The sequence below is a fragment of the Bubalus kerabau genome, chromosome 18 (genome assembly GCF_029407905.1).
Source record: "Bubalus kerabau isolate K-KA32 ecotype Philippines breed swamp buffalo chromosome 18, PCC_UOA_SB_1v2, whole genome shotgun sequence".
NCBI lineage: Eukaryota > Metazoa > Chordata > Mammalia > Artiodactyla > Bovidae > Bubalus > Bubalus kerabau.
Genome location: NC_073641.1, coordinates 34,869,732 through 34,897,447, shown reverse-complemented (window position 1 = coordinate 34,897,447; position 27,716 = coordinate 34,869,732). Strand labels below are relative to the sequence as shown.

At 38.7% G+C, this 27,716-nt stretch overlaps 1 protein-coding gene and 1 long non-coding RNA gene across 5 annotated transcripts in view; both read right to left on the bottom strand.

The window, feature by feature from the left end:
- PLCXD3 (phosphatidylinositol specific phospholipase C X domain containing 3) overlaps positions 1-27,716 on the bottom strand; it is a 206,804-nt gene that overhangs the window by 146,775 nt on the left and 32,313 nt on the right. The gene's annotated exons all lie outside the window — the stretch shown is intronic.
- The window catches only part of LOC129632921 (uncharacterized), a 74,193-nt gene that overhangs the window by 15,328 nt on the left and 31,149 nt on the right, over positions 1-27,716 (bottom strand). For 3 of the 4 annotated variants that reach the window (XR_008704751.1, XR_008704750.1, XR_008704753.1), the window contains exon 3: positions 27,036-27,273. This is a non-coding gene — a long non-coding RNA (uncharacterized LOC129632921). Of the gene's footprint in view, positions 1-21,217; positions 21,297-27,035; positions 27,274-27,716 lie in introns of those variants that run through there. The other variant, XR_008704754.1, reaches the window with a different exon arrangement.

The following is a 27,716-nucleotide window of genomic DNA, read 5'->3' as shown; positions in this document are numbered from 1 at the left end:
ATGGCATTGCAAAGAGTTGGACATGACTTAGCAACTGAACAACAACAACTCTGAGGAAAAGATCAATTAAATAATTTACCCCAAAATTTAGATGGAAGATAAATTATATTCAAGGGGGAGAGGGAGAAAGGTGAAACTATTTTTTAGGACAGTCAGAGAACAGTGTATGGCAGGGAGGGCAGTGCTATTGTCTAGCTCCTTCCTACCAGTGAGTTAGCAGCCATGAGCTATTTTAAGGTCTCCTTGGCTTTAGAGGCTGGATTAGCCAATCATATTCACCCCAAAGCAATTAACCAGTAATGGAAAGTATGGCGTCTATCCAGCTGGCTGTTCATTCTCAAGTTGATTGGACTGTGATCTGACTCAACTAGTCAATTCTGAAAACGAGCTTCACATGGGTGTTTCATACTGGCAAATAGAGCCTGTGTAAAAATCCCCATAGAATAAATAAATGCTAGTTTCAACTGAACAAGCTTTTTAATTTGAAAGTCCCTCTTCCAGATAAATGCTAAATTAACTATATAATTACTTTATTCTGAACTTAGCTGGGGCTACATGTAGGGGTGCTCTAATAATTGCTCAATAGTTGAAAAAGCTATTAATGTTCATAAATAACTTCCACCTACATGCCACCCATGCCAAAAGCTCTTATGCAATGGCTGTATGTCTGGAGGTGGAGGTCAGAATACTTCATGAAGGTTGGTTTGGAAAATGGGCTGGAGAATGGTTCTATTAACCTTTAGTGCTTGTAAAAAACCCTTACCCAGCTCCTGGTTCATGACTGATTATGAATCAATTTGGTTGTGTTAATAGAACTGTTGCCCTTTTCTTCTCATTGCTAAACACTAATAAGTTACCAGAAAGGCAGACTGGAAAAGAGGTGGTTGTTAGCCAGGGTTAAAGATTCAGTGGTAATTGAAGTGAATGGAGAAAAAGAATTTGAGAGGAAAAGGACTAGGCCAAAATATTTGTAAAAGCTAAAGTGTCATGCTAATTTCTCTTTCTTTGGGAAGCTTAGGTTCTCATGTCATATTATTTCCAGGATCATAAAACCTGCTGGATTAAAAGAGAGAGGGAAATCAGGAGCAAAGAAGAAAGGAAGCAAAGAGACAGAGCCAGTACACTGGTAGACCCTGTTTGATAACAGCATATTAGAATGAAGATGCAACTCCATGGATTATGCCACTTGAACAGCCTCCTCATCTAAGCCACATGGGTGAACAACAAGAGATGTTGCATTTAATTGCCAAGAATAGAGGAGAAAACTTGAAATGGCTCAAAGAACACAGCAGCAGAAGGAGGTCATAACATCTGTCTCTCTCTGCAAATGGACCTGACAATATATCAGCATAAAGCTACAATTTTTTTCTTCTCTGCACTCAGGAAAGACTGACAAATAAAACTACCATAAACCTCTAAACCTGGGCGGCAAACAGTTATCTCATTAAGGCAAAGCCCATTAACTTGCCATCCTCATCTGGCTGCACACTGTGCTGTGAATAAATTAAATTCGTTTTCAGAAGCATTCTGGCTGTTGTTGGCTGATATGCAGTTTAACAGTACAAACACCACCGATCATTCATACACCAAAACAATGGGGCAGAAAGGAGGAGGAAAGAGAAAAGGCTACTCTAAAACACTCAGACACTGGTGCAGCTGTAACTGAAAGCCTCATAAACGGTTCTTAAAATGCCATAAAGAGTTGGAACATCAACTCTAAGATCATATTTCTCCAGATCTTCAGGACCAAAACAGACATCAAAGACTTCATGAAATCAACGCATCTGACAAGGTGTGCTTGCCTGGCACCTGGAGTCCATTTCTCCCCTCACTCCTGGAGCCTGCAGAACTGGTCCAAACCAGGAATCCTTTTGACCTCTAGGAGCCAAGGATGAAAAGACCAGCTACCCTTGAATAGAGGAGGTCTGGGGTCAACCTTGGGGTGCATTTACCAGCTGGGCTGGAGTCTTCTTATTTCCCACCTCACAAACTGGCCACTAGTCAATACAGTAATCCTTTTGAAATACTGCCTTGAGAATTGGTACCAATTAAGTAACTGAGAAAATGGTTAGAATCAGATAAAATTTTGTAAGATGTCTCACTGGGTAAAACCATTCAGGGCTGATATATGGGTTCTGCATGGCCTGCCTTAAATATTTCTGGAAGTTAATTGAATAAATAAATACATAATTTCTCTAAAACCAAAATCAATTCTCCCTTAATTTTCCTAACTTTTCAGTCATCCCCCTTCTGAGTCATCATCTTTTCCTTTTCTTTGTCTTTTTTTTTCACCAGGTAACAACACCCAGTATATTGCCTTTAAATAGAGCAGGATCTTAGTATGTGTTTAATGAAACAGATGAATGAGAGAATGAATGAATGCTAGTACTTTGTTAAAAAACAAGAAAAAAAAACAGAGGGGACATATGTATACCTGCGTATGATTCATGTTGCCGAGCAACAGAGGCCAATACAATGTTGTAGAGCAATTGTTCTCCCAACAACAACAACAACAAAAAAGGTTAAAAAAAAAATTATATTTACCTTCCAAACTCCTTAGCCTGACATTCAGATTGATTTTAACCTAAGGACAGTATCATCTCATGTCTTTAACTTTAATGCTTCCCTAAAAGAATCTTCCATTTCAGGCAGACCCAGAATGCCACACATGCACACCTTGTCCTCTCTATTCCTGTAAAACTCCTCTAGCCATCAGAGATCCTTTTCTATCTCATTCTCCAGGACACTTTCCTACAAATGCCTTCTTTTCTGAACTTCTCCAGTATATATTGTCTCCATTTTCATGTTAAATTTTCACATTTCCTGCTTGGCAACCTGCATAGTATTTTATCTATTATCTTTATCTTTGTATGTTTATCTTTGTATCTTTGTATGTTTATCTTTATCTTTGTATGTTTTCCCCTATTCTCTTCAAATGAACTAATATTTTTATAAATAGAAAAAGATTTCTATTTTAAAAGATTTCCTGTTATCCTCATAGCAATTTGCATTAAAGCCCTTCCTATCAGAACTCAGAAATTGGTTTTAAAATGAGTAACTAATCAAGATTGTGCTGAGATTATAACACAGAAATCTTAGAGCATAGGCCCTGGTCTAATTTTGAAATAATTTTCTAAACTGTATGCAGATATTTCTATTTATCAGTGACACCATACATTTTCATGTTCAAGGAATAAAATAAACTGTTTCTGTCTGTGGCTTAGTTTGGCTTGCCCAAAAGTAGTTGCTGAGCCTAAGATTTTAATGCAAGTAGTTTCTTTGAGAGGCAATCCCTGAAGCACCAGTAGGATATTGGGCAAGTGACCCAGGAAAGGGAGAGAAGCCTATGCAAGGCTTAATGAGGAGGACATCACTGTGAGACTTGGGGCTTTCTCCCACTGAGAATGTCTAGGATATAATACTGAATATGCCTCAGAGCTGTTTCACCAGGGGTTTAGGAGGCTGGGATATTTATCTATCAACTTCCTTTTGTTCCTCTGCCTTGTGTTTAGCAGCCATTGGCAGGCACGGGAATGGGGAGTGCCAAGGACACCAACAGTGCCTGTTCTACTGTATATCTTAAAGCATAATTACAAGCCTCACCAGAGAAATGCTGTTGACACCAAATACTTTTATATTTTAATCCTAAAGGATATGTCAATGGCATTCTTTGGAGAAGTATGCAAGACAGCAACAATATAGTAAGTATGTCTACTTATAGAAATGGTACCCTGAAAACAAGCTGAAAGAAAAGAAAGTGATTCTGTCCTGTGGCACCTCATTCTTTCTTCCAAATTCAAATCTGCCTTTGGTCTTAGCTTGATTTCCCCAGGATCAAAATGTTGAGGAGGCTGATGGAAGCAGGGACAAAGGACGCCCTGGAAAGATGCTGTATAAAAAATAATTGATGCCAGGAGAGCAGAAAACCTGCTGATTTTCTTTGCAAGTTTCAATTGATAGGAAATTAACATTTATAGCATCTTAGGCACAAAAGCTTCAAGCCAGGTGGTAGTTATGTTATCTCTAGACAAGCTTCTATACTCCATTTTTCAAAGGTCTCTGAGATAAAAGAACATGGAATTTTAATTAGCAAGTTGCAAATGACAGAGAATTAAAATTTAACCTTCTATTCATCAATAGTTTAAAGATGAAGCTCCCCCTGGGTGGTGCTTAGGAAAGGTGGCTGTCAAGAGAGGGACTGGTAGTTTACACATAGCTCACGAGACTGACAGCACTGATTGAAGCAGGATGCAAGTTTCTGCAAAAGACATACCTAACTTCAGGTCTCTCCAGCAGCACAGAGAGAGAGGCTAATTTACTGTTTTCCCATTTAACCCTTGTCTTCCTAAGAATGCTTTACTTGTTAAGACTTTCTACAGAATTTCCTTATCAGTGACACATTTTCTAAATGCAGGCTACCTCTGATACCAACACACAGATCCCGCTCCATGAGTAATGTAGAGGGTCTGACAGCAACTGAATCTCTCTTTGTTGTTCAAGGGATCCCCCAGATGGAGATGAACAGAGAGAATGGGGGCAGTAAGAAGAGGGTTAAACAGATGAGCTGCAGCAAACAGTGGGGAGGACAGAGACAAAAAAAAAAAATATATATATATATATATATATATATATGAAGAGGAATAGGAGGTCAATTAGGAAAGCTGGAGCTGGAGTCTCCTGCTGCCTCTATGCCAAATTATTGGGACCCTGGAATCAGCCCTGTGTCCTCATCTCTGGTCTAGAGGAGATCTCCATATTAGGAGCAGTTATCCTTGCATATATTTCAGATGAAATTAATGGAATCTGGAAAAGCAACATTCTTTCAGTACATATTGAACAGAATTTTACTCTAAGGGAGACTTCAGAAGATACTGAGGAAAGGGGACTTCTCTGGTGGTCCAGTGGCTTAAACTCTGTGATCCCGGTGCAGGGGGCAGGGGTTTCATCCCTGATCGGGTAACTAGATCACACCTGCTGCAACTCAGAGTTCAAATGACTCAACTAAAGATTACACATGCCACAACCAAGACCCAGCACAGCTAAACAAATAAATAGGAGATACAGAAGGCTCAAGGGTTCCAAACACCTTCAGGTGTCCTGAGACATCTCAATTAAAGGCAGAAATGTAAATCTAAATTTGTTTTTTATTTTTTTTTATTTTTTGTCTCCTGAGCTATACACATAGAATATTTTGAAAGTTAGTGAAATTTCTAGATAGAAAAAACATATGCACAGAATATTTGCCATCTGATGGTCTTTAGGGAATGTTATAAAGATCTCTGCTTGAGGGGGGACATGGTGGGATTGTATTTACAACTCAATTTGACAGACATCCATGTGCCTATTTTTGCAAAAGTGAGCACAAAATCATTACTGATGCCATGAAGGACAGAGTTGGGCAGAAAAAGTGAGTACAGACCACTGAGATAACAGAGATGACATGCTCCAAATGCTTATACAGGGGGGAATAAAGTACTGCTTGGCCAAAGACATTTGAGAGAAACACCTCAGAATAGGAAAAGTGATTATTTGTCAGATAGACCTGGGTTCTGCTTATTTTTCCCCGGGCATCAACTCCAAATCCTTGTTATCAGCAAAGGACCAGATGAACTCACCTAATAAAAGACATTGGAGGGAGTCTGTGCCCTAGAAGCTGACTCTGCATGGGAGGTCTTCCTTTTTTTACATTTGTCACTTTATTCGAGAGCCTTCAGATGGCAATTTTCTTTAAACAATGTAATCAACTGATTCACTGAACAGTAAGATAAAATATCATCTTCTTGTTGCTATGGAGGCTTCCCAATGCCTGCCTGACTCTGAACACTTGGAGTAGAATATCTACCCAACTTTCTGATGAAGACACTTTTGTGGCTGTGCTGGACAAAGGTGATATCCTGATTGTCCCATTGTCAGCCACATCTTCCTTTCTTCTCATGGGGATTATGCTCCTTATTGAAATACAACCAATATCTTAGGGATCCATTCCTGAAGGAGGAATCTGATGGGAAAATCAAACTGAGCCGCCCTGGTTTTGTCTCCCAAATTTGTCCTTCCCTTGGTGTTCTCTTCTTTCTAATTTTGTGGATGTTGGCTCCTATTAAATCGTTTGTCCAAGTTTGGACAAGATGACCTTCCTTTGGTTTTATTTAGCACTGTACCATCAGGATTTCAAAGTGCAGAATTTTCATAAGTATTAAGGAAGAGCAAAGGAGAAATGATCTAAGAAAAATAATCTGCACACATAAAATGAAGCTGGTTAGATTTTTGCCAAATTTAGACGACATGCTTGAAAGGCTCTAAACTTTATAAATAGAGGCTCTAAGGCTGTCATCCAAGACAGCACCTAAAATAAGTAGGCAGTGATCTCCCAGAGCAGGTGAAACCAAGTCCAAGAGCCCTGGGTAACTGCCGATAAGGAGACATGCCACAGACTGCAGAGCAAACAAACAAACAAAAGATAGTGTCAAATATGACGTCCAAATGAAAATTCTCAAAAGCTAGCAGACATACATGTACACAAGCAGTGATATACATTCAAATTGCTGCCCGCACAGAGCATCCATGTATAGTCTACTTCAAGGTCATTGTGGGCACAAACATTTATTTAAACAACGATTAGTGATTTTCTTGAACAATGCTGGCCAGCCCAGCCAGTACCAGAAATGTAAAAGTATTTGCATGTAAAGGAACACACACACTTTTCATGCTCCCATAGCTAACTCCGATCTCAAAAACCATGTGCTATTTCATTTTTTGAAACAGCCTATATTGTCACCCTGTTTATTTAACTTATATGCAGAGTACATCATGAGAAACGCTGGACTGGAAGAAACACAAGCTGGAATCAAGATTGCTGGGAGAAATATCAATAACCTCAGATATGCAGATGACACCATCCTTATGGCAGAAAGTAAAGAGGAACTCAAAAGCCTCTTGATGAAAGTGAAAGAGGAGAGTGAAAAACTTGGCTTAAAGCTCAACATTCAGAAAATGAAGATCATGGCATTGGGTCCCACCACTTCATGGGAAATAGATGGGGAAACAGTGGAAACAGTGTCAGACTTTATTTTTCTGGGCTCCAAAATCACTACAGATGGTGACTGCAGCCATGAAATTAAAAGACGCTTACTCCTTGGAAGGAAAGTTATGACCAACCTAGATAGCATATTCAAAAGCAGAGACATTACTTTGCCAACAAAGGTTCATCTAGTCAAGGCTATGGTTTTTCCAGTGGTCATGTATGGATGTGAGAATTGGACTGTGAAGAAGGCTGAGTGCCGAAGAATTGATGCTTTTGAAGTGTGGTGTTGGAGAAGACTCTTGAGAGTCCCTTGGACTGCAAGGAGATCCAACCAGTCCATTCTGAAGGAGATCAGCCCTGGGATTTCTTTGGAAGGAATGATGCTAAAGCTGGAACTCCAGTACTTTGGCCACCTCATGAGAAGACTTGACTCATTGGAAAAGACTCTGTTGCTGGGAGGGATTGGGGGCAGGAGGAGAAGGGGACGACAGAGGATGAGATGGCTGGATGGCATCACTGACTTGATGGACGTGAGTCTCAGTGAACTCTGGGAGTTGGTGATGGACAAGGAGGCCTGGCGTGCTGCGATTCATGGGGTCACAAAGAGTCGGACACGACTGAACAACTGATCTGATCTGATCTGATCTGATCAATATTCTTAGGCTTCCCTGGTGGCTCAGTGGTAAAGTATCTGCTGGCCAATGCAGGAGACACAAGTTCAGTCCCGGGGGGAAGGAAGTTCCCCTGGAGAAGGAAATGGCAACCCATTCCATTATTGTTGCCTGGGAAATCCCATGGACAGAAGGAGCTTGATGGGCTACAGTTCATTGGGTCACAAAGAGTTTGACATGACTTAGCAACTAAACAACAAAGACAATCAATATTCTTATGCCAAAGAACTGATGCAAGTGTCGCCATCTCGTGACTGGATGTTTCGCAACTCTGTTGACTATTTCCTATTTTCTTTTCTGTACCATGTGGGAACTATTCTCCTAGATAATTTTATTCTTTCATAAGCATGTCCCCTCAACCAGCCACTCACCCAAAGTTTATCCATTTGGTTTTGCTTCTGTTGTATGACATAAGCATAGACAGATGTGGGCTCAAATTCTGGCTCAGTGGCTCATTAGGACGATTTTGGGTAGATTTTTAAACTTTCTCAGTATCTTTGCCTCATCTGTAAAATGGGGGTAATAAGTATCATATACCTCTGTTTTGAGAAATAAATGAGTTACTTACATTTAATAGAGAATCCATCATATCACCCAGCATGTAGCAGGTGCTAGATATATTTCTTCAATGAAACACAAATGCTGTTTCTGCACAGAGTTGTATAATCTCAGACTCTAAGGACAGGAGAATAAGTTCATATGTAGGAAATGTTTATCTCAGTCACTCAGAGAGGCACATCCATTGAATTGCCCAGAGTCATTCAGCTGGTCTCTAGTTTCTAGATTCCGGATTCATCATGTTTCCTGATTCACTCTATGTGCTGATGTTGACAATGAGAAAATTCAGTTCTAATACACAAGGCTTGGTTTGATTATGCGTCCTTCATAGGCTTTATCCAAACAATGATCATGACTTTTAGGCTTCTATGTTTCCATATTCCAAATACCTAAATCTGCACATGTTATTTCGATTTGACAAGAGAAAAATATCTTTATTGGCATGGGTATAGACTTCCAAGGCATCTGCTCAATCACAGATAAGAACACCTCATAATACCAGCACTCTTTTGAAAGCTAGAAACAGATCACCATGCATACTGGGTTAGATAATTACTCTCCCAGATTCATGTCTACTCCGAACCTCAGAATGTGGTTCTGAGTGGTTCAAAAATAGGGTGTTTGCAGGTGTAAATCATTAAATAAAGATGACATCACATTGGATTGTTGTTCAGTTGCCCAGTCGCGTCCAACTCTTTGCAACCCCATGGACTGCAGCATGCCAGGCCTCCCTGTCCCTCACCATCTCCCAGAGTTTGCCCAAGTTCATGTCCATTGCATTGGTGATGCCGTCCAGCCATCTCATCCTCTGACATCTACTTCTCCTTCTGCCCTTGATCTTTCCCAGAATCAGGGGAAATGCTGGATTAGGGTGAGCCTAAAACCATGACTGGTGTCCTTATAAGAAGACCATGGGAAGACATCCCTGGTGGCTCAGAGGGTAAAGAATCTGCCTGCAATGCAGAGACCTGGTTTCGATCCCTGGGTTGGGAAAATGCCCTGCAGGAGGGCATGGCAACTCACTCCAGTATTCTTGCCTGGAGAATCCCCATGGACAGAGGAGCCTGGCAGGCTACAGTCCATGGGGTCGCAGAGTCGGACACAACTGAGCAACTAAGCACAGCACATGTAAAGACATAGAGATACACACAAAAGGAAGACATTTATGAGATGATGGACTCAGAGATTAGAGTGATATATCTACAAGCCAAGGAATATCAGAATATAGGAGAAGGATATGGAACAGATTCTCCCTCAGAACCTTCAGAAGGAACCAATCCTGCACACAACTTGACTTCAGATTTCTAGCTTCCAGGACAGAAAAGAATAAATTTCTATTGTTTTAAGCCACCCATGTGTGCATGCTCAGTCATTTCAGTTGTGTCCAACTCCTTGCCACCCCATGGACTGTAAACCACCAGACTCCTCTGTCCATGGGATTCTCCAGGCAATAATACTAGAGTGGGTTGCCATGCCCTCCTCCAGGGAATGTTCCCAACCCAGGGATTGAACCTGCATCTCCTGCATTTCAGGTGGATTCTTCACCTCTGAGTCACTGGGGGAAGCCCCCTTTAAGCCATCCAGTTTGTGGTAATTTGTTACAGCAACCCTAGGAGTCTAATCCATGAAGTCTTTCTTTTTTCCTTATTATTCTATGACTTGACTCTCTTTTCCCAATATCAACAGCCTAAACCACCATTTTCTCAGTTTGAACATGACTGAAAACTACAAGTGACATGAAATAAGGAAGCCTAGTCCAGCTCTCCCAGAAGGACAATGAAATCAAATGTCAGGCAGAAGTTAAGGGGCACGCCTTAACCATAAAGGCAATGGCTGAACAGCACTGGAGAGTCCAAAATCAGAACAGAAAAGAAACAACTCTGATGGAAAGAGGAAACGGAAGGAGAAAAGTTAGGTGGAGACCTGCATGGATTAAAGTGCAGGAATACAGACTCCAGAAAATAAATCTAAGTACAAAAGGGCGCAATCCTGCCTTACGAGAGTTCATGCATTCTGAAAAGAAACAATGCCTGTCTTAAAATATCTGTTCATATTTTGAGAGTATTTGTTTCTAGCAGATTCTCAAAAACCATTTTGAATCATTATCAATCTTATAATAAGCTCACAAGGGGAATCTCAGGAACTATATTGCCTCTACTACAGTTTCAAATATAACAGTGCAGGTCCTGAGAGAAAGAGAAACATATAAAGTTACTGTTCTGTATCATCATTTTAAAATAATACATGTGAAAATGTGTCACAAACTGTAAAAAGATTTAAAATATGAGATATTACTACTGCTACTGCCCAGTCTTTTACTCCTAGGTAACTAGGCAGCTAGGTACATGGGGTCTAGAGTCAGGGAAATAGAGACTCAACTCCTACTGTTCACTTATTAAGCTATGTAGTGTGACATAAATAGAATTGATAAGTGCTGAGGGAGAGTGACTCAATTTTCTATGGGATGGTAGGGTAGGCTTCATAATGAAAGTGATATTTGAGCAGAGATCTGAAAGAAGTACTGGATTTATCCCTGTAGTTGGACAATAAACAGTTGTTTATTGTCCTCAATAACCCTAGAATTCTCCTGGCATCCCAGGTTCTGTTTAGTTTTGTGGAAGCTGTCTGATTCTTTTTATGATCTCTGTACATAATTACCTAGCAAACAAAAATTTAGATAGCCATTAAAACCTATTGTTTCAAAAGAATCTATGTGTTTCTCAGTATTAAATACAGTGATATGCAATAGTGGGCTTCCCTGATAGCTCAGTTGGTGAAGAATGTGCCTGCAAAGGAGGAGACCCCGGTTCAATTCCTGGGTTGGGAAGATCCACTGGAGAAGGGATAGGCTACCCACTCCAGTATTCTTGGGCTTCCCCTGTGGCTCAGCTGGTAAAAAACCTGTCTGAAATGTGGGAGACCTGGGTTCTATCCTTGGTTGGGAAGATCCCCTGGAGAAGGGAAAGCCTACTTCAGCATTCTGGCCTGGAGAATTCCATGGACTGTATAGTCCATGGAGTCTCAAAGAGTCAGACACAACCGAGCAACTTTCACTTTCATGCAATAAATTATTTTTTTCTAAAGGAGAGAAATTCAGGATGAAAAAATTCTTCTAAGGATAAATGAAACATAAAATGGCCATTCATGTTAAAATAAAGAGTTCTCAAAAATGGCAGTTATCCATCTTATTAAGTAAGATCATTTTTTTATTGTTTTGGAAAAGTGGATGGTATATTGTATGCTCAGTTACTCAGTCGGTCTGAATCTTTGTGACCTCATGAACTGTACCCCGTAAGGTTCCTCTGTCCATGGGATTTCCTGGGCAAGAATACTGGAGTGGGTTGCCATTTCCTCCTCCAGGAAATCTTCCCAAACCAGAGATCCGACCCATGTCTCTTGCATCTCCTGTATTGGCAGGCAGATTCTTTACCACTGTACCACCTGGGAAGCCCAGGTGGCTTACATTTTATTAAAAAAGATTACTTTTCTATTGTCTGAGAAAAGTGGATGGTGTACTATGAGAACACATTAGCATTAATGATGAAATGTGCATACCCAGCAACACAAATCAATAAGACACAAAAACTTTCTGCAAAAATGAATTTGGAGAATGCTTTTGCCATTTCAGAAGCATAAAAGTAAGTAAAACCCATATAAATAATTGAAATATATAATTCAATTTCATTGGATAATCAACTTAAGGGCCTACTGACATCAGTATAGCCTGGTATCTATCCTTGTCTACTCATCAGACAGTCATTAGAAACTGTATGGTATGACACTCTGAGAACATTAGGCTTTTTTAAATGACAGGAAAATTAAATGCAACCATCACAATAGCCTACTAATAATAGAGGGAGATATTTGTACATGTAAGTGACAGTAGTGGATGTAATCAGCTATCTACATGAAGCTCACGCACTTGGGAGATGGCAAGTCACTCAGAGAAGCCGACACTAGGGCTTAGTCTTGGTCAAGGGAGTGCCCCATCTCCGCTCAGATAACAGGAACCCAGGAACCCAGGAGTGTGCCTTCTCTGGTATAACTTATTCCTGGGGAATTTGTATTTGTCCCTGGGTATAATATAGGCAGGACATTGATAACCCAAGCTGACTGCATTCAAGTTAATTTTGGTCCCAGAAAAGTATGAAAATTTTCAAAATGGTGCCCTTTAAAAAATAAGTCACATAAATTCCTTTTACTTATCTTTGTTTCAGAACTTTCTCATGGGACTAGGTCTCTTAGGAGGCACGTGAAAACGCATGATATAACAGATTACCCCCTGAGACATGGCAAAGTTAGGAAAGGAGATGCAAGAAGACTGTGTCTTCCCCATCCTCTGTGGACCATTGTGTTTCAGCTCATTCTCCCACCCGCCCATAATGTTCCATAGTTCTAAGAAAGAAAGTAGTTCATAAATCACAGAAATATAGGGCTCCTTGTATATGGATGCAAAGAAAGGCTAATATAGCTAGATGAGTGGAAAGAACCAACAGAAGCAGCAAATTTAACTTGGGAAAAAAATCAGTCATCATTACACATGCAATGTGTTTGAGAAACAACAACAATTTAAAAGGGAGAGAACAAATGTGAATTGTCACTAGAATGATGTTTAATCACATAAATTGCTTCTCCTCCCTCACCCTGTTCTACATAACATTCATGGTGGTAAATATGAGTTTGGTCAGAGGTGAGTGAGTAGAGGGGTGAGTGTCATATTTTTAAAAACAGATTCAGTTATGATCCAAGTAGATGAAACTTTAAGGATTTAATCTTTAAAGAACTGAATATAGAAGGATAAAAGATTTGGTGAACAGCTCAAGAACCTTAAATGAAAATTATAGGTTAGAAACTGAAACTATAAAGTTGAAAATAAAACCAAAAGTAATAAAAACATAATTTTGGTAGTAAGAGAGAAGGAGAAATATGACCAAGATGAATAATACACTTAAACAGTCATTTTACCTTGAAGAGCAAAATTTTTCAGTGACAAAGAAAGTTGGACCAAATATAAGGAGGTCTAAAAATTTTCATTTAGTAAATATTAACTAACTGGGCTTCCCCGGTGGCTAAGATGGTAAAGAATCTGCCTGCAATGCAAGAGACCTGGGTTCAATCTCTGGATCAGGAACATCCCCTGGAGAAGGAAATGTTAATTGAATGCCAGTCTTGTGCCAGGCACTGAGCTAATTGCTGGAAATGCAGGTCAAGAAGCAACAGTTAGAAATGGATATTAAACAATGCACTGGTTCCAAATTGGGAAAGGAGTACGTCAAGGCTGTATATTGTCACCCTGCTTATTTGACTTATATGCAGAGTACATCATGTGAAATGCCAGCTAGATGAAGCACAAGCTGGAATCAAGATTGCCTGAAGAAATACCAATAACCTCAGACATGCAGATGACACCACCCTTATGGCAGAAAGTGAAGAGGAACTAAAAAGCCTCTTGATGAGAGTGAAAGAAGAAACTGAAAAAGCTGGCTTAAAGTTCAACATTCAAAAAACTAAGATCATGGCATCTGGTCCCATCACTTCATGGCAAATAGATGGGGAAACAGTGAGAGACTTTGTTTTGGAGGGCTCCAAAATCACTGCAGATGGTGACTGCAGCCATGAAATTAAAAGATGCTTGCTGCCTGGAAGAAAAGCTATGACCAATCTAGACAACATATTAAAAAGCAGAGACATTACTTTGCCGACAAAGGTCCCTCTAGTCAAGGCTATGGTTTTTCTAGCTGTCATGTATGGATGTGAGAGTGGGACTATAAAGAAAGCTGAGTGCCAAAGAATTGATGCTTTTGAACTGTGGTGTTGGAGAAGACTCTTGAGAGTCCCTTGGACTGCAAGGAGATCTAATCAGTCCATCCTAAAGGAAATCAGTCCTGAATATTCATTGGAAGGACTGATGCTGAAGCTGAAACTCTAATAATTTGGCCACCTGATGCAAAGAGAGGACTCATTGGAAAAGACCCTGATGCTGGGAAAGATTGAATGTGGGAGGAGAAAGGGATGACAGAGGATGAGATGGTTGGATGGCATCATCAACTTGATGGACATGAGTTTGAGCAAGCTCCGGGAGTTGGTGATGGACAGGAAAGCCTGGCGCACTGGAGTCCATGGGATCGCAGAGTCAGACAAGACTGAGCAACTGAACTGAAATGGCAGTCAAAACAGTGGATTTAAAGCAAATGGACATTCCCTTCTCCAGGGGATCTTCCCCATCCAGGGTTAGAACCTGAGTCTCCTGCATTGCAGGCAGATCCTTTACCATCTGAGCTACCATTACAATATGCAAAATAGATAGACAGTGGAAATTCAATATTTGATATGGATCTTCCTGACTCAGCAATCGAACCGAGGTCTCCAGCATTGCAGGCAGATTGTTTACCAATTGAGCTATCAGGGAAGCCCCCAATGTATGATGCAGGGAACCCAAAGCCAGTGCTCTGTGACAACCTATAAGGGTGGGATGGGGAGGGAGGTGAGAGGGGGATTCAAGAGGGAGAGGACATATGTATACCCAATGCCAATTCATGTTGATGTGTGGCAAAAACCATCACAATATTGTAAAGTAATTACCCCCTAGTTACCTATCTATCTACCTACCTACCTACTTCTATAGCAATAAAGCAAATGGCCAGAGCCAAGGGCTGGGTCATTTCAGAGTAACACTGAACTCCCCTGGAAATCAGTATGCTTTTCTCTGCACTGTGAGGCCAGAGAAAGCTAAAGCTGGAAGAATTGGCTAAAGTGAAAACCCAGGGTTCTGAGGAAGAATGTTCAAAGGCATCTACATAAATTGCACTTATTTCAAGAACTATACACACATTTAACAGGGAAAGTACCTTATCTGACCCTGTAAGGTAATTTACATGGAAACATTGAATGGTATTATGCAGACACATGCAACGTATGACCACATTTTAGTATTCACATAAGGTATATTTATATTTGCTCAGAGTTTCTGTCCTACAACTTATTTCCTTATTAAAAAAAAATCTTTTTTGTAGACATTTCCAAAGAGTATTGGTTGATTTTTCTTCTTGCTTTCTTAACTAATTTTTCTTAAGAAGAAATTTTCCCTTAAAGGCCAAGTACTTTTTCAAATGATTAAATAGAAAAATAGTAAAGTTATTGATTTAATGTTCTCTTCTCTTTCTGAGTATCTTCACTTAGGTTCAAAGCTATGGAGAAAATATGCCTTAAGAAGACAAATGACAAAAATACATTTGCAGCCACTTTCATGTTTGAATAGGTTAGGAGGATTTTGTGTCTGGATTCTTCCAAATGTAAATGACATTCAGACTAGACAAAAGGGAAAAAATAGTCTCCAGGATTTCAGAAATGCTATAAAAATTTACCCAGATCAATGTGGCAGAGTAGTTTGCTTAAAAGCCCTTCAAGTACATTCCAGTGCTATAAATGGAGGGGGGAAATCAATCAAAACAACCTGGGACCAGATAATAATGCCATGATGAATAAATACTGTTAAGTTCATCTTGATCATGATAATTTTCAAAGAATGGTAAATTCTTGAATGAATGGAGCATGTCCAATTAGCACCACACGACTCAAGTCCTTTTAGCACACAAATGTCAAGTTAATATTTCTAAAATACCACATCTGTAAGGTTAATAACAAAATTTCATAGCCCCTGGCTTCAAGACTGCCAATTGGTTAGGTGGCTTTATCTCGTACTGCTTCCTAACACATTCCACTGCATTCCATCAGAGACTCCCCAACACAAGTTCTCAGTCTACCATTAAGTTCTTTCTCTGCCGGCATCTTCAGTCATCACTCTCAGTCTACCTGTCAGATCCTGATCACTTCCCAGCAATTTCTTTTTTAAAATTAACTTATATTAGAGTATAGTTCAGAGAAGGCAATGGCACCCTACTCCAGTACTCTTGCCTGGAAAATCCCATGGATAGAGGAGCCTGGAAGTCTGTGTCCATGGGGTCGCTGAGGGTTGGACATGACTGAGCGACTTCACTTTCACTTTTCACTCTCATGTACTGGAGAAGGAAATGGTAACCCACTCCAGTGTTCTTGCCTGGAGAATCCCAGGGACGGGGGAGCCTGGTGGGCTGCCGTCTATGGGGATGCACAGAGTTGGACACGACTGAAGTGACTTAGCAGCAGCAGCAGAGTATAGTTGCTGTACAATGTTGTGTTAGTTTCTCCTGTACAGCAAAATGAATCAGCCAAACATGTACATATATCCTCTCCCTTTTGGATTTCCTTAACCATTCAGGTCACCACAGTGCATTAAGTAGAGTTCTCTATATACTATGTTCTCATTACTTATCTCATATACACTATTTTTAAAATTTTATTTTATTGAAGTATGGTTGATTTATAATGCTATGCAAGTCTCTTGTGTACAGCAAAGTGACTCAGCTATATATATATTCTTTCTGTTTGTTTTTCAAATTTCTACCATGTTGTGTTGGTTTTCACCATACAGCAATGCACATCAGCCACAATTATACATGCATTTATGCAATTATACATGCATACATACATGTCCTCCCTCCCTCCCCTCCCTCCCCTCCCCTCCCCTCCCCTCATCCCTTCCCTCCAGATGATCACAGAGCTCCAGACTGGACTCCCTGTGCTACACAGCAACTTTTCACCAGCTATCCATCTTACACCTGATTGTGTATATATATATTGATGCTACTTTCTCCATTCATCCCATTTTTTTCCCTCTAGAACAAAAAATTTCAGTATGTATGGAAACACAAAAGACCGTAAAAAGCCAAAGCAATCTTGAGAAAGAAAAACAGAGCTGGAGGAATCAACCTTCCTGACTTCAGACTATACTACAAAGCTACAGTCATCAATACAGTATGGAACTGGCACAAAAACAGAAATATGAACCAATGAACAAGATGGAATGCCCAGAGATAATGCCCATGCACCTGTGGGCACCTTATACCATGGAGAAATGACAGCCTGTTCAATAAGTGGTGCTGGGAAAACTGGACAGCTACATGCAAAAGAATAAAACTAAGACACTTCCTAACACCATACACACACACACACACACGCACACAAAACCACTCAAAATGGATTAAAGACTTAAATTTACAGCCAGAAAACTATAAAGCTCTTAGAGGAAAACATAGGCAGTATACACTTTGACATACATCACAATAAGATCTTCTTTGATCTACCTTCTGGAGTACTGGAAATAAAAATAAATATAAACAAATGTGACCTGATTAAGCTTAAAAGCTTTTGCACAGCAAAAGAAACAATAAACAAGATTAAAAGACAACCCTCAGAATGGGAGAAAATAATTGCAAGTGAAACAATTGACAAAGGATTAATCTTCAGAATATATAAGCAGCTCATTCAGCTCAATATTAGGAAAACAAACAGACTAATCAAAAAATGGGCAGAAGACCTAAAAATACATTTCTTCAAAGAAGACATGAAGATGGCCAATAAACATGTGAAAAGATAAACTACTGGTATTATGTATAAAATAGATAACCAAGCAACTTCTTTTGTGCCCAATGTAAGGCTTACCTCCAAGTATACAATCAAGTAAGTGACAAGTATTGACTGAGCATCTATTCTGTGCCTATCATCAGGCTACAGTGTCATGGAAGAGAAAGGAAGGAAGAATGATTAGATACAACAACACAAATCTTTGCAAAGTGCTAATGTTAAAGGTCAAGATGTAGCTTTAAGAAACAATCCCAGTTCAAGCTCATATAACAAAGAGCTTAACTATGCAGTGCAGAGAGAAAAGCAACTACAGTTTAGAAGACTTAATTAGCCTCTATTTCCCAACAAAGATATGTATAGATAACCTCTTCATGGATCACAGCCTTGTAATGGTGAAGGGGCTTGCAGGGACACCCAAGATGGATGGATCATGGAAAAAGCAAAGGAGTTCCAGAAAAACATCTATTTCTGCCTCACTGACTATGCTAAAGCCTTTGATTGTGTAGATCACACTAAACCGTGGGAAATTCTTAAAGAGATGGGAATACTAGACCACCTTACCTGTTTCCTGAGAAACTTGTATGCAGGTCAAGAAGAAACAGTTAGAACCAGACATGGAACAACAGATTGGCTCCAAATTGGAAAAGGAGTATGATGAGGCTTTCTATTGTCACTGTGCTTATTTAATTTATATGACGAGTCACCAACTTCATGGAAATGAGTTTGAGCAAGCTCCAGGAGTTGGTGATGGACAGGAAAGCCTGGCGTGCTGCAGTCCATGGAGTCACAGAGTCAGGCACGATTGAGCGACTGAACTGAACTGAACATCATGTGAAATGCTGGGCTGGATGAATCACAAGCTGGAATCAAGATTGCTGGGAGAAATATCAAAAACCTCAGATATGTAGATGCTGCTAAGTCACTTCAGTCATGTCTGACTCTGTGCAACCCCATAGATGGCAGCCCACCGGGCTCCCCCATCCCTGGGATTCTCCAGGCAAGAACACTGGAGTGGGTTGCCATTTCCTTCTCCTATGCATGAAAGTGAAAAGTGAAAGTGAAGTCGCTCAGTCGTGTCCGACTCTTAGCGACCCCATGGACTGTAGCCCACCAGGCTCCTCCGTCTATGGGATTTTCCAGGCAAGAGTACTGGAGTGGAGTGCCATTGCCTTCTCCTAGATACGTAGATGATACCACTCTAATGGCAGAAAATGAAGAGGAACTAAAGTGTCTCTTGGTGAAGTTGAAAGAGGAGAGTGAAAAAGCTGGCTTAAAACTCAACATTCAGAAAACTAAGATCATAGCATCTGGTCCTATCACTTCACGGCAAACAGAAGCGGAAAAAGTGGAAACAGTGGTAGATTTTATTTTCTTGGACTCCAAAATCACTGCAGACTGTGACTACAGCCATGAAATTAAAAGATGCTTGCTCCTTGGAAGAAAAGCTCTGACAAACCTAGACAGTATATTAAAACACAGACACATCACTTGGCTGACAAAGGTCTGTCAAATCAACACCTTGATCATGGACTTCTCAGCCTCCAGAACTATGTTGCTCTGAGTCACCCAGTCTACAATATTTTATGATAGCATCCCTAATGGACTAAGACAGATTCATCATTATTTTTTTTTTTAACTTGAAGAAACTTTGGAGTGAGGGCTATGAAATCCCATTATGGAAATTCCAGGCTTTATTTCAACTCATCAACACCTGGACCAAAGTACCTTCTGGCCCATGGAAAAAAACAAGCAATTGATGCATGCTTCTACCTTAGTGCCATTGTACTCTGGGTAACCAAGAAAATAAACGTGTTTCCACACAAATAATTCCACCTAGTGAGTTCTCATGACTCTGCAAGAATTGAAAGATTCATTGCTATATTTATGAAAAATTTATAAAATAAAATATTTATAATGTATTTATAAAATTGTACATGCGTATGTATTTATAAAGTATATATTTTATGTACTTGTAATATTTCATTTAAAATCTCTGATAATTAGATTTTATGTATTATTAGCACATGGCTTACAGTCTGTATCTGGAAGTAATTTGCAACTCATTTATGAGTGTGTCCTTTGATTGTTTAGGTATTGTCAAGTTTTTCCCTTGTTGCTGTTGTCATTGCCAAAATATTTTGTCTTTGATCAAAATAATTATAATAAGTTCTGGGTTTCACTTTTGGTATATGATTGATTTTTTAAATATTTTAATCAGCAAATACATTCAAAATATTCTCAGTAGTATAAAATCTTTGTCTTCTAACAACTGACTTGTTATTTTCTGAAAGGACCAAAAGTTATCTGGACTACATCTGAGATTGAAATGGATAATCTAATTAAGTTTGATGTATACTATATTCGTTTATTAGTAAATAAACTAAAGAAAAATATTTCTTCCAGATATTGAAACAGACTTTGCCATAAATTGACTCAACAGACAAAACCAGAAGGAATATATAAGTGTGTTATGCATTGAGAATGAAGAGATTAGGATTCTGTTAGAGAAGCCTGGAGGAACAGTGTAACACATGACTGAAATAATTTCCTTTTTTTTTCTATATCCTACAAAAGATCAGGAAGTTATCACTCCTGCCTCAAAAATCTGTAAAAGAGAAGGAGGAATAATGTGATTTTTTTAAAAGTAATAACTCTCCACTAAATCACTGAAATCTGTTTCACATATATTTGAGGATTTTAGTTTTTTCTCCTCCATAAAATGTGCAACAAAAAAACCATGGTGGTTTCTTTCTTTCTAAGACACTACATTGGGGCTTCCCAGGTGACTCAGCAATAAAGAATCTGCCTGCAGGTTTGATCCTTGGGTCAGGAAGATTCCCTGGAGAAGAAAATGGCAACCCACTCCAGTATTCTTGCTTGGGAAATCCCATGGACAGAGAAGCCTAGTGGGCCACAGTCCATGGGGTCACAAAAGAGTGGAATATGACTTAGTGACTAAACAACAAAAAAGGCACTAGACTACAGAAGCATTTTTCATGACTGCCTCACTTGCTAACCTACACAGATATTTATATTTTTATCCTGTTTTTTTTTACAGTATTTCAGAGGTATCTGATCATCTTTTAAATGATTAAGTGATAAGACAAAACTAATACAATTTTGTAAAGTTTAAAAATAAAATAAAATCTAAAAAAAAAAATATATATATATATATAAAGACAATCGAGAGAGAAAAAGGGATGGTGACACCAGTCACAGCAGTTGCTTACATGTGAGAGAATGAAGCAGTGTCTTCTGTACCCAAATGATGGCAGCTGACCAACTCAGGGTTGTGGTTAGAACCCAGTAGGGTTCACATCAATACCCAGTTAGGCTGACACCAACATGTCTGCATCCTATTCCCATCACAGGGACAACTCTTGAGAAAATGAATTGTGATAATTTAATCTCCCATATTTCTGTTTTCTGTTAACAGAATCAATTTTAAGTTATGTATTAAATCCACTGAAGACGTAGGTGCTCCACTTGAAGACGTTTGTTGCATTTGCAGTCCTTAGAAACTCCCAGGAGCCTGAGATCTTCAGGGTCACATGTGGTAACTCTAGGCAGTAGATGCCACAGTCCTGCAGGGGACATGTCCAGTTACAGGAATCATCATATTAGGAATGCCCAAAGCTTTGATGTCCACATTAGGTATGTATGTAGAGTTGCCCCTAGCAAGAGCCAGTTCATGAGGCCAGGGTCATTTTATCATAAGCAATTCTGCCTAAAAATCTGGTTGACATTTTACCCTGATCAGGTTACCAGTGGAACAAAGCTAGCAAGTTAACCACAGGTCAGATCCTGACACAGCAAGGGAAGTGAGTTAACTGCAGTAATGCAGTTTTGAACATATTTGCAACACCTGTGAGACAATTCAGTGGTGATGGCATGTTGGTAGCTGGCCAGTCCTGGAACTCAGATGAAAGCTCTTGACTGGAAATATAAATTGGGGACCTACTTGTATATAGGTAATGTTCAACAGTCTCATCTAGAGTGAGAATACAGAGTGAGGAGCGAAGAGGGATCCAGGACAAAGCCTAAATCTAACACTTAGGAAAGGTTGTGACATTGAATATGCTATTTGTTTAGTTACTAAGTTGTGTCCAACTCTTTGCAACCCCATGGACTGCAGCCCGTCAGGCTTCTCTGTCCTTGGGATTTCTCAGCAAGAATACTGGAGTGGGTAGCCATCTCCTCCTCAAGGGAATCTTTCCAACCCAGGGATTGAACCTGTGTCTCCTGCATTGACAAGCGGATCCTTTACCACTAAGCCACCAGGGAAGCCCTTTGAATATGTTAGCAAAACCTTATATGACATGAGTTTTCAGCTTGGATTTAATATTTCTTGATTAAAGTAAGAATATTTAAAAGTAACATTTCCTGAATAAAATGTTAAGGGTTTTTCCCCATATTTTCTAAAATTCATAGACTGTATATCCCTATCATTTTTCCTTTTGTAGAGTTTTCAGCTGCTATCCTAACATCTCAAGAAAGAACTTATATCCCAAGCACATTCTTTAGGCAGTATACATTTCCTGAATTTGACATTGCATTTATGTGTCATATCTATAAGAGTTTTATATACATAATTATATATCTATCTATAGTTTGGTAATATATACATATACTTGCCAAATAAAATCAGGTGGCAGAGGAGGGCTGAGGAATAATGGCTCAATAAGTAGGAGGAAAATCGATGAAAGTTCCATGTAGCAGAAGCCTATAGAATAAAGGGTCCTCTTAAATAAACACGATGTGCTCAACTTTGTGAAGTGATGTTGAGATGCTGATTTTAAAAGTTATTGGTGAATTAGAATGGACATTTTTAATAGAATGGTGAGGACATCAGCCAGACTGATTTGAGGGGAAAAAAACAGAGAGTCAAAGTCAGGAAACAGCATGTGCGTAGAACTCTGAGCTAAGCTGTCTTTGAGGAAAGTTTATATATTGTGCGTCTTAAAACCAATTGTTCAAAACAACTGTGGTTTCACTTAAACACCAATCCCACCTCAAAAAAAAATTTGTCATATTGTACTTGATTCTGCTGCTACTAGGAGATTCACATTTCTGGTCTTTGTTCTAGCTAGCTTTCTATCTCAAATATATATTTGCAGCATTTTATGCTTCTTTCCAGAGCTTGCTATCTGGATGCAGACTACGTATTTTCCCCAGAATTAAAGTACCATAACTCAAGGTTTATATTCCTGACCATGACAGGTGTCTCTACTGCTGGTGCACTCTTGGTGCCAAGCTTCTCTGAATTGTGCATTGGCATTAACCACTCTCAGCTCTGATTTTCCCTGGGCTTCCTTCTTTCCCACCCATCATAGCATTCACTTTCAGAGTAACCTTCCTCTTTGGATACTTGTCCTGTCAAAGAGAATTAGACTTCCTAAATCCTTGGGAACTCAACAAAATCAGTGACAACACTTTAATATAAATGTTTTATTAGCAATTATGCTATAGGCTTTGCTCTAAACAACATGCTAAAAATAGAGGTAAAACCATGAAATTTTTTATAAAGCATGGGTAAAATCATATTTATTTCCAGTCTCTACTTTCAAAAATTTTTCCTTTAGCCTTGCTGGCCATTTTTCTAGCTCAGTACCCAGAAGTTGCTTCCAGTTCTAGATTTATGTCTTATATTTTGGGGAATTTTCAACCATAATCTTTGAAAGCACTATTTCTCTTTCATTCTCTATATTTCCTCCTTTCTGAATTTGCAGCACATGTATGGTGGACTTTCTAAATCTGTGTCTCCTAAGTCTCCTTTCACATTTTCTTTTCTATATCTTTGGGCTATGTTCTTCTAGTTCATTAGCCTCTTCTCACAACTGTTTCCAGTCTACTATTCAATGCATATAACTGCATTCCTTTTTATTTCAATAACTGTTTTACTAAGCTCTAAGAACTTTAATGGCAATTTTCAATACACCTGCTTTTTGTTTCACTATTTCTTGTTTTATTATCCCCTGTACTTTTCTGGTGTTCCCATTCAATTCTTTATCTTTTAAAAGATATTAAAAGTATTTGCTTTAATTTTTTTCAGATTGGTCAATGATTCCTGTGTTGGGAAGTGTAGATTCCTAAGTCTTCTCAGGAACCCAAGAGATCATCATCTGTGTAAATCCGAAGTAGTTTCCTGGAGGCCCCAGCATCAGTGGTGTGGCACCCAGTATTCAGGCTCTGTTAGGGAAACAGGCTATTTAATGTTTCTAAAGTTCAGTTCCTACTTATTCCCATAGATAGCTCTCTTTTTAAAACAACATTTCTACCTGTGGTCTCTGGAGATTTCCCTTTCCCAGAGTTTGAAATATTTATGTGTTTTCCAAATTTTTATGAGTATTTATCCAGTATTTTTTAATGAGTTTGGACCAGATGGGAGAGGATTTGACATGTACTCAATTCTCTATTCACCTTCTTGAATCAGAAACCTTGTCCTTGGTCTTTGCCTCAGCTTTGCTTTCAATCTAATAATCAACCAGGGGAATTAAAAAAAAAATTGTGGTTGAGTATGGAAATGACTCATAGTCTCTTTAGAGATATTCAACCACTGCATATTCTAAAATGATGCTCTAAGCAGACTTGGGGACCAAAGGGCATGTGCCTGTGGTCGGAAAACTGGACTGGCCATTACGAACCTCTATTCTTAGCTCTGCTCTTGATTTTTGAAATAGCCTGGGGTAAAAGCTGCTGTCTCAGCTCACTTATGGATGCTTCTTACTAACCTCAAAAGACCTTTCTCCTCAATTCAATTTGAAAATATATCTCTGCTATGAAATTGGCTAAGAGTTTTTAAGCCCCAAATTTTCCTATCCCACAAAATCAAGACCTTGAATTAAAAAAAAAAAAACTAACCAATTAAGATTTTCCTTCCTTTTCTCCCCTCATCCTTCTATAGACACAAAAAGGAACTTATTTCTTTCATCTTTCTTCAATCTCATTAGCCAACACTTAAACAAATACTGCTCTCTTTCATGCTCACTTTTTCTAATCTTCTAAAGTGTTGTAATCCCCACATTGAATGAAAACTTTAATAAGAATTTGATCTTAAAATACTATGTATATGTTTTAAGGATCACAAAATTGTTTTTAAAGATTTCATAGAAAAGTATTTTCAAATATATAAGAAATTTGATCACTGGACAGAAATAGCACAACTAAAAATACTTACAAATTTCATAATTGAATCTAGCAACATGGGAAGAAGAACCATAGGTACCATAAAATTTTTACTGTAGTTTCATTTTTATAAAACTGTGATAATTTTAAAAAATGTACCATCGATGAAATAGCAAGTGAGAAGAAATTAGGGTGTATTTTTATCTGTGCCATACTAATTTATCATTTTGGTAGGAAGATGTTCTTTTTGTATTAGAACATATGTTGTTTTCATTACTTTTCTCAGTGATGTGAGTCATAAATTCACCTACCATATTCTTTTACTTAACTGAAAGGTCTTAGACACCAGCAGAGTTTATCCACAGTTTCTATCTTCTTAAACACCTTGCTTCTCTTGAGTGAGATGAAGAATGAGAATAATGGGGCCAAAAGTGATAATGGGCTGATAAGAGCTAGTTTGGAAAGAGTTCAACAATGGCCTCTTTCGTGTGATCCATACCAGTAGCTCTAATGACTCTGCTAGCCAAGACATCATTTAAAAACACATGATGTGATATGATTTATATTAAATATATGTGCTGATCTCTATTCCCATCCCAACCTAAAAAATGAGAGATTTAAAAACTATAATAATGACGAGAATATGAAAGGAAACTGAGATATCAATACATATCTGGAAGATTAAAAGTAAATGAATTAATTAATTATAAATAACTTAAAAGAGCAGAGGGAGCTGAAACCCAAGGGCCTGAAGAGAGGATACTGATGAAAAAAAGACAATTATTCCACAGAACTCTGAAGAAGTATAAGATTTAGAAGTGCAAGAATCATGGAAGATGCAATGAGGAGACAAGTTGGATATGAGAGGAGCATTAGTCAAAAGTCTATGAATCAGAGTAGTTAGGTCTCTTCCTCTCTCATACAAGTGGGCAAGGATTCCTTCCCTCAGTGGAAGAATAAGAAAGATTTACGCTCTGGAGAAATTTATTCAGGAAAGGGCATGTATATGGTGGAAACTGAAGGTGGGTAAATGTCACTCAACAGTGGAAATCCCAGCTCCCTTACTGAGCCAATCCCCTTAATGTTAGGAGTCTAAACAGACAAAAGACTAGAATATTCTCCAGATAACCTGCAGAGCTTCTGAAAAAAGAAAAAAAAGAAAAAATTCTTCCACGAAACCACCATAGGAGGCATTTACCTTAGTGAATAGACTGAGCACCTTGGAGTAAATTCTAAGGGTTGATAAGCTTCATCCCTAAGCCCCCCTTCAGTACACATCAGCATCATGATTATCATCATCATCGAACTTCCAATAAACCTCTATCTGTTCCTTCACTCTTAAATATGAACAGACATCCAAGATCATCAGACATTTGAACAAAGCCTCCAGCATGAAAGAGAAGGACTCAAACAAATAAGAAAAGGAATCTCTAAGGACACGGACTAACAAAACTTTTTATGAAGAAAGAGTTAAATTAAAAGAACAGGGGGTTCAGGATGGGGAACACATGTATACCTGTGGCGGATTCATTTTGATATTTGGCAAAACTAATATAGTTATGTAAAGTTTAAAAATAAAATAAAATTAAAAAAAAAAAGAACAGGGAAGAAAATAGTAAAGAGAATAAATAAATAAATAAAGGAAAAATTCAGAGGCCCCAAAACATAAAGTTTATAGATTGAAAGCGCCACTAATTACCCAAAAAAAATGAATGAATGAAGGGAAATCATCATCAGAGTTCAAAACTCAAGAGATGAACAGGAGTTTCTAAGAGGTTATAGAGATTATTTACAAACAGGTCATACATATGGAGTTAGTGGCATTTTATTTCTTAAAAGAAACATTGATGCTAAATGATAATACTTCCAAAATTCTGAGTCAAAACAAAATTCTATACTTAGTTAATATATCAATCAATCATGTGCATAATATAATGACATTTTATGACATGCATGGATTCAAAAAGTATTTAGAGGTGACATACATCCTCTAAATGCTCTTTAATATGTAGTTAAGACATATCTTGAGAATGAGAGCCAGCGTATTAAAATGATACAAGGCATAGATCCTGGAATCAGAATCCTGGATTTGAATATTGACTCTTCCACTTTCTAGCTGTGTGTCATTATGAAAATTGTTAACTGTTATATACCTTAATTTCCTCAATCTGTAAAATGGAGATAATAATAGTACCTACCTCACAAGCATTCAGTGAGTCCATGCGTGTAAACAGTGCCGAATATCATTATCATCATGGAATATCATGGAAGATATGGGCTTATTATCCAGGATATAGGAAATTCTACACAGGGTCAGAAAGCGTAAATTCAGATGACAGCTGCACATCAAATCTAGAGAGTAATCCAAGGGCAGGAGGTTGGGAGGCTCAGGATTGAGGTGTCCAGGGGGAAATGGATCTGATGCACTATTTGGAACTGCGAAAATTTAGAAAAATTATTATAAGAAGATGACAAAATCTTTGCATTTGGAATATAATATCCATAAGCATAAAGAAAAACAACTTTTAAAACTGCAAACTAAAATAATTTAACTTTAGTAAAAAATAAAAACTGTGTAAAATATAATCATATCATTACTTAACTCCATAGTAAAAAATAGCTGTGTAGTCATAGGAATCCCATGGATGGAGGAGCCTGGTAGGCTGCAGTCCATGGGGTCGCTAAGGGTCGGACACGACTGAGTGACTTCACTTTCACTTTTCACTTTCATGCATTGGAGAAGGAAATGGCACCCCACTCCAGTGTTCTTGCCTGGAGAATCCCAGGGACGGGGGAGTCTGGTGGGCTGCCGTCTATGAGGTCACAGGGAGTCAGACACGACTGAGGCTACTTAGCAGCAGCAGCAGCAGCAGCAGTCA